Source organism: Dryobates pubescens, chromosome 3, assembly GCF_014839835.1.
Source record: "Dryobates pubescens isolate bDryPub1 chromosome 3, bDryPub1.pri, whole genome shotgun sequence".
Classification (NCBI taxonomy): domain Eukaryota; kingdom Metazoa; phylum Chordata; class Aves; order Piciformes; family Picidae; genus Dryobates; species Dryobates pubescens.
Genome location: NC_071614.1, coordinates 2551158 through 2559384, shown reverse-complemented (window position 1 = coordinate 2559384; position 8227 = coordinate 2551158).

The following is an 8227-nucleotide window of genomic DNA, read 5'->3' as shown; positions in this document are numbered from 1 at the left end:
TTCTGTTTCCTCATCCCCAGGCCCACTTGAAAGCACCACTTGTTAAGCAGAACATTTGGATCCACTCTGAAAAATTTAGAATCACAGAGAACTGTGGAGGCTGGAGAAGACCTTTGAGATCACCAAGTCCAACTGCTTGTCTCCAGCTCCCAACCCCAGCACTACCACTAAACCACGTCCCTCAGCACTGCCTCCACCTATCCTGTAAACACCTCCAGGAATGGTGACTCCACCACCTCCCTCAGAATGTGGATCCAAGCGCAGCACCTTGATGCTCATCAGTTAGCAAGTGGATTTTGGGGGCTATGTTGCTGCATCCTGATGCTTCCATTCCATTCCATTCCATTCCATTCCATTCCATTCATGATGCAGGCACAGACTTCTGGTCCACAGGTAGTGATGCTATCTCCAGCACAGGCACATGTGTGCACCCTCACACACATGTACCTCCTCCCTCCAACTCTCCTAGCATGCACACAGCACCCCCCATTCCCCCCCTGACCCCCACAGCATCCTGCTGTCACCACCATGCAGCTCCCACTTTGATAAATCTTGACATAATTAGCTGGTTTTTATTCCCAATCAATGACTCTCTTTGCTGCCCATACAATGCCTGTTCTCTTATCAATGTTGCTTTTCTCCCACACCCACTTTCCCTCCTTTTCCTTATTGGTTTTTTTCCTCTTTGGAGGGGGCTGCTAATCAACCCTTGGCAAACCAGGATGCCTGGGCATTGAAGATGAGGCTGTAAGGAGGAGGAGGAGGAGATGGGGGAGCGAGGAAGATGACACAACAAACAGGAGGCCTCTCAGCAGCCGGTTCCAGACACAACATCTGCAGAATGAGGCCATTTTTCTGTAACTCTAATCTCATAATTCATTGTTTGTGTGGTGTTGGTTACAGTAGCTGAAAGAGGGGGGGATAACAGCAGGTCAATTTGGCACTGAAGCACGTTTGAATCAGCAATGAGGGGCAAGCCCACCTTCTGATGAGCTGCTGAACCACGGCCAGCAAGAGAAAAGCAGCAGGAAAGTGGCTGTAAAGGAAAACCAAGAGCCCTCAGAATGGGATAAACCCTCCTAGAAGGACTTATTTCTTCAAGCCCATGGGGTTGGCATGTGTTGGGTGAGCACCAAGGCTAGTGGAAGGTGTCCCTGCCCGTGGCAGGGGGGTTGGAAGCTGGTGGTCTTTGAGATCCCTTCCAGCTCGAGCCGTTCTGTGATGCTTCTCTGCTGTGACAGCCTTTTCCTCACCACTGCTGCTGCTGCTCATTTACTTTTTGGGCTCCCATGAAAGCAGGCTGCTGGCTTGGGCAGGCTGCTTACAGAGATTGTGGGGTCTCCTCTGGAGACTTTCAAGACCCTCTGGATGCATTCCTGTGTGTGACCTGCCCTGGGTGATCCTGCTGTGGCAGGGGCAGGGGCTGGATGTGATGATCTCTGGAGGTTCCTTCCACCCTCTACCGCTCTGTGGCTGGGGGCTCACCACAGCACCTCTGGTGCTGCTGAGCCTTTTGCCTGGGTTTTGGTTGGTTGGGGTTTGTGTGTGTGCAAGAGAAAGAAGATGAAATAGCTTTTATTATATATATATATTTTTTTTTTTTCATGCCAGTAGCACAGAAGGGATGCCCAAGCCTGTGGTGGTGTGTTGGTTCATGTGAGCAGCTGGTTGCTAAACTTCTCGTTTGGAGCTGTAAAAACTCGAGCATGCCAGCCCAGATTAGCTAACAGCAAGGGAGTGTCCTCCTCGGCTTGCAGGCCACAGCACATCTGCTCTTTGAAGAAAGAGAATGAGCACAATCGGGTTGGGTGCTTGGTGGTGGCTTGCGTTGGTTGGTTGGTGCTGGTTGGGGTTTGTGTTTTGTTGTGGTTTTTTCCCTCTTGCCTCCCCTCAGCCTCCCATTTGTGCTTGCCTTCATAAATATCCTGATGAGAGGCTGCCTCTGTGGCTGGCGTGTGGGAAGGGGTGGGGGAGGAGGGTGGATAAAGAGCGATTCTCCGCCTGCGAGGGGGACACCCTTCCTCCCCTCCCCGCCACCTCCTCTTCCTCCCCCTCCCCTCGCCGTTTGACCTTGAGTTCGTTCTCTGCTCCCACTCCCCTCCTCCCCTTGCATCTGGCATCCGAGCCAGGCTGGTGCAGCTGGGGGGGGGGGGCTAAAATCCCCTTCCCCACTCCCCTTTACACCACTCTGCTGCAGGCGTGGGGTGCTCCCCATCCATCCACCACCCCTCCCAGCACAGCCCCCAGGGGCTGAGGACTGGGAGCAGCCCCCCGGGCTCCCCAGCACGGGTGTCCCGCTGCCGCTCCGCAACCCTAATCCGGTTGTGTTTTCCAGCAGCATCGCGGGGAACAAAGGGCAGCCTTGTGCTGGCCCAGGCTGCCTGTCCCCGTCCTTGCAGCTGGCGCGGCCGCCGGTGCTAAGCTCCAGTGAGCAGCATCAGCTGAAGCCCTCATTCCCCTTCAGCCCTCTTCAAGGGCTTCCCTATCCGCTGGGGCTGCGATCGGTTACACGAAACATTTGGTTGGCAATGGGCTGTTTGTGCTGGAAGGCAGAGAGGGCTCTTCCAGCAGCCAGCAGCCATCCTCGGCAGCAGAAAAGGAAAGAGACAAAAAAAAAGAAAGAAAGAAAAGGGCTTGCCCTGTGTTAGTTTCCAACAGTTTCACCCACACAGCAAAGTACAATGGAGACAGATCATGCACGGTGACAGGCTGCCGGCGGCTCCAGGGGATCCATAATTTATGATGTTTTTCTTACCGATCCGGTTTTGGATTTCACAAGCAGACCAGTTTCCTCCCCATTTGTTGCTTCCTTCCGTCCTCCTCTGGAGAAACTGAACACCAGGTTCAAAATGAGTGAGAGTGGCAGTGGCTTGCCCCCAGCTCCTGGGTGGCTGGGTTTGTACAGGGCAGGTGGGGTAGCGGGGGGGGGGCGGTCCAAAACTGCACCCTGAATGCAGCTGGGGAAGGGTCTGGAGAAGAGGGCTGGTGAGGAGCAGCTGGAGGTGTTCAGTCTGGAGGAGAGGAGAGTAAGGAGAGACCTCATTGCTCTCTACAGCTCCCTGAAGGGAGGCTGCAGCCAGGTGGGTGTTGGTCTCTTCTCCCTAGGTGATAGAACAGGAGGAAGTGGCCTGAAATTGTGCCAGGGGAGGCTTAGCTTGGAGATTAGGAAAAACGTCTTTGCTGCAAGAGTGGTCAGGGATTGGCACAGGCTGCCCAAGGAGGCGGTGGAGTCCCCATCCCCGGAGGTGTCGAAGAAATGCGCAGACATGGTGCTTTGGGACGTGGTTTAACGTCCGTGGTGGTGGTAGGTCAATGGTTGGGCTTGATGATCTTCCAACCCAAAGAGCTCTGTGATTCTCACAGGGAAAGGAGAATGCCCTGGCACACAGCTCCCCACGTCTCACCTCCCTGGTGAGCAGCCCACGTGCGGCTGCCCTGCCCCACGCTCAGGTTCAGCAGGTCACCCGGTAAAAGCCGGGCTGCCAGGACTCCCAGCAACTGGCTGATTAAAGGTAAGGAGGTTAATGACAGCTTTGGAGGATTCTTCTTACTCAAATAAATAAGAATCAAAACTTAATCTGCTCTATTGGCCATAATCTAGCCATGGCTCTCTGGCCAGAAATAGATGAACCAGGGCAAGACTGGTTGGACTCAATCATCTTAAAGGTCTTCTCCAAACAAACCAACTATGGTTGTGTGAGGATGCAGGTGGTCTGAGGCCACCTCTGCAGTGTGCCATCAGTTACATCCAGACACAGAGGCACAGAGCTGCATGGGTTTGTCCAATGGGCCAAGTCCCTGCTGTGTATCTGCAGACCCCAGCTTTGGCCCTGGAGCCAGGATGGGGCCATGCTCCCTGCACCCGTTTGGGAGGTCAGCCACACAACGGTGTGGAAAGGCCATTCACCAAGGTCCTCTACCCCATCCAGGGGCTGGGCAGTGGGGGGTGCAGAGTTCTGTACCCCCAGCCAGCCACCCTGCTGCAGATGGCTGGGTCCAGCTGGGTGGTTTGCAAACGGCCAAGTAAGTTTAAACCCACAGTCACTGCGGTTGCTGCGGCGGTGATTAGTCACACAGTAAGTGATCCAATTATGGCAACCCCTCCCCTGCAACACCCCCCACTTCATCTGTGTCAGAGGAAAACCCCAGGCCTCCCTTAACTTGAGTTTCACGTCGGTTTGTATCCTAAAAAGGAGCCTGAGGTTGGAAAAGGAGAAGTGGGGGGCGCCAGCGAGGTTTTGGGTTCAAAACAGCCCTGCTTGCCCCTGCACTGGTGCCCTGCAGCCAGGCACTGAGTGAAGTGAGGTGGCTTTCAAGGAAGTGGGGGCTGTGTGGCTGCTGGAGGGGTGGCAGAGGGTATGGCACTGCTGTGGTGGTGTCCACCACACGACCTGAACAGGCAGGTCCATCTGCCACCACAGTCGACTGACCCCACGGCTGCTCTTCTGCTGCTCCCCTGTGGATCAGTGTGCAGCAAAGTTCCCTTTCATTATTTCTTATATATAAAAAACCCCAAACCCAGCCCCAAGGACTCGATGGTCTTGTAGATCTTTCCCACCCAAAATGATGCCATGATCCCCTGAAGAAGAAGAGGGATTTGAAGCCACATCAAGGACTCGCCCTGCCAAGGGCTGTGCTTTTTAGAAGCACACGTCCCCTCCTGCTGGCTCCTTCCACAGGCAGGCAGGGGATGAGTGAGGGAGAGGAAGCTGCCTTCCCCATCCTCCTCTCCCTCAGCTGGTGCTGGGAGCAGGTGACAGACACCTGTGTCCCCACACCACCGGGTGCCCCCTCCCCGGCGGCCAGCGGGGTGGTGCGAGGGGCGGGTGGGAAGCAGGGAGGGAGGGAAAAGGGGAGGCATTAATTTGCTGCCGTGGCAGGCGGCAGTGTCTGCCTGCAGAGCGTGGAGCTGGGCACCACCTGGGCACCCCTGCCCACCATCCTGCCTGCAGGAAGCCCTTAAATCCCTCTGGCAGCCTCTGCAGAGCCCTCTGTGGCAGGGCACGCTGCCGTTGCCATCAGGCGCTGTGATTTATTGCCTTCTTCCAGCGCGGGGTCCCCGGGGCCGTCCCTGGGCACATGAAGCCTCTGTGATGTCTGTACTGGATGCTTCTCCACCTCTCCTTGCACACTTGGCTTTTTGGCTGTGCAATGCTCCAGCATAATCACCCCATAATCACCCCAGCTGAGAGCACTCACAGCCTTTTGCAGGATGAGGACTGAGAACAGCTACAGCAGATCTGCAGATGAACGCCGGTGCCCCAGCTTTGTGCCCATGCTGCACAGTTCCATGCCTCAGCTGGAAATCCTTGGGCAAACAGCTGATGGAGACCCCAGACCTTTGGTGTCTGCTGTGGTGTTCATGGGGTGAGTTCTTGCAGCCCCAGCTGTCCACCTTCTGATGGTTGCACCCTCTTTGCTCCCAGCTGTGGGCTTCACAGTTCCAGCTCATGTGCCCCTTTGGGTTATATCTGGAGTGCTGTGTCCAGTTCTGGGCTCCCCACTTCCAACAGAGACAGGCAACCATTGGAGAGAGTCCAGTAGAGGCTACAAAGATGCTGAGGGGCCTGGAGCAGCAATGTGAGGAGGAAAGGCTGAGAGCCCTGGGGCTGTTGAGCCTGCAGAAGAGCAGCCCCAGAGGGGGTGTGAGCAATGCTCAGCAAGAGATAATCTGGGGCGGGAGCAAGAGGCTGGAGCCAGAATTTGTCAGTGGTGCCCAGGGATAGGACAAGGAGCACTGGGCACAAACTGGAACCCAGGAGGTTCCATCTGGACAGGAGGAGGAAGTTCTTTGGTGTGAGGGTGCTGGGGCCCTGGAGCAGGCTGCCCAGAGAGGTTGTGGAGTCTCCTCTGGAGAGCTTCCAGCCCTACCTGGGCATTGTGCTCCTGGGCAAGCTGCTGTGGGTGCCCTGCTTTAGCAGGAGGGATGGTCTGGGTGATCTCCAGAAGTCCCTTCTGGCCCCCATCACACTGAGATTCTGCAATCCATGGTCAGATCCCAGAAGTGCCACCCAAGCAGGTTCAACCACGCTGGGCTGAATTCTGAGTGTCAGCTATTTTCTGGTCACCAACCTGTGCCAGCCCACCAGCGAGCCTAACTGGGATGTGTGAGCCCTTTTCCCCAGCACAGCTGGCCCCTGTCCTGGGAACTGCTTGTAAATGGAGCAGGGAGCAGTTGAGAAATACCTTTGACCCTTTGCATCATGTCCTTTCTGAGTTGTACCACCTCTGCAGGGAGCAGAAACTGCATCTTCCCAAGAGCCAGTCTCATCACACAGCTCAGCTGGGCCAGCAGGCTGTAACAGGCACCCAGCACAGATCCTGCCTGCGAGGGAGGCTCCAGGGCTGTCAGGAGCATCACCCTTAGTGCTGCTTGTTGTCTGCACACCAGTGAGGTACAGGAGCAGCTCCCAAGGACAAGGGTTACATTTTCTCCACCTCCTGGCAGAGCTGCTTCCTGCCGGGAAGTGGTGTGAATGGTAAAGGCCGATCCCAAAGCCACAGAGTCCTGCAAACCCTGGTGGGCTGCAGAGTTCTCTGTGAGTAAAGGAGTGGGGAAGAGAACCAAAATCATTTTCTTTAATGAAGGGAAGGGAAGGAAGAAATTCCCAAATAATTATGAGTGTGTTTACAGTGACTCCCACTGCTTCGTGCCCCTGACCCTGGGTCAGATGTGGGGTTTTGTATAGATCCATCCATAAGCACATAATACACTTGTCATAGATGAGGTCAGCTCTGATGGATTTTTCTGGCAGCTTCAGAGCCATCATATTTCCAATGTTTTGTCCAGTCAATCACATCTCAAACGGTGGTGCTTCCATCACACCCCTCCACCAGCTCCTCGCAGCTCTTTGTTAGGACAGTGTGGCAGCGTGGGCAGAGAAAGACGAGCCTGCTTTGCAGTGCACCTAGAGATGACCTCTTTTGTTTGCATCAAATGGCTGCAAGATGTAATCCCTTGCAGTTCTCCCCAGCTCTTCTCAGCCTGCCTTCCACGGATCAAGGAGCACACACCCACGGGGCCGAGCACAATGCTGCGCTGAGCTACCTTGGGCAGGTCTGAGCAGCTGTCCTCGCTGACTGGAGGCAATAAACCTCTGCTTGCTCACCAGCCCAGCTGGAAACGTCAGCCTAGGAGGGGCAAGACACCTGTGCTACAACCAGCATGAAGCTGGTGAAGGGTCTAGGGAACAAGTCTTATGAAGAGCAATTTGAGGGAGCTGGGGTTGTTCAGCTTGGAGAGAAGGAGGCTGAGGGGAGACCTTTTTGCTCTCTACAACTACCTGAAAGGGGGTTGGAGCGAGGCAGGTCTTGGGCGCCTCTCCTAAGGAACGAGTGATAGGACAAAAGGAAATGCCCTCTAGGGCTGGGCATTAGGGGGAAAAATTGGCCACCAAAACTATTATGAAGCCCTGGCCCAGGCTGCTCAGGGCTGTGGTGGAGTTCCTATCCCTGGAGGGGTTTCAAAGCCCTGAGGAGGTGGTGCTGAGGGCCATGGTCTAGTGGTGACCTGGCAGTGCTGGGTTAACAATTGGACTTGATCCTAAAGGTCCCTTCCGCCCAAAGCAAGTCTATAATCCTAGACATTTCCTCTCTACACACTCCCACCATGGCCCCAGCAGCTGCTCTCATTTATCCCCTCTATTTTTGGTACCTGGTGGTGGCCATCATGACTCTGGCTGTAGGAGGGAGGATTTCAGAGGTGCTTCCCCTCGCACAGATGGAGAGAGACCTGAGCAGGGCTTTGAAAACCATCCTGTCCCTCACAGCTTAAAGAGGAGCAGGGCGTGCTGGCACCTTTTCTGCCCTGCTCTGCATCTTTTGTGCTGAACACCATATTTAAGTGGGATTATTTTGGTGTCCTCACCCTGCTTTGTCTTGAAGCAGTGACGTGCAAGCCGGCTCCTATCTGCAGCAAAGCCACACCGTGGTGTTAGCAGTTAACAACAAGCCTGGGTAAATACACCCTGCCCTTGAGCTGGGCTGGTTTGCTTGGTTTGGCTCTGGGCTGACCACGGCTGCTGGCTCTCTGGTGAGGTTGGAGTGCAGGCAGGGCAGGCTGGGGATCTGCTGTTAAGGTCTTACTGGAACTCAGGCAATTTATATTAGCCTAAGATAGGTCCTCCTTGGTCTTGGTGGCATGCACTGTACAGAGCAAATGTTTGCTCTGTGATTCATGGTTTGGGGGAGTGCAGAGGGTATGCTCCAAAAGGGCCTCTCCCCACCA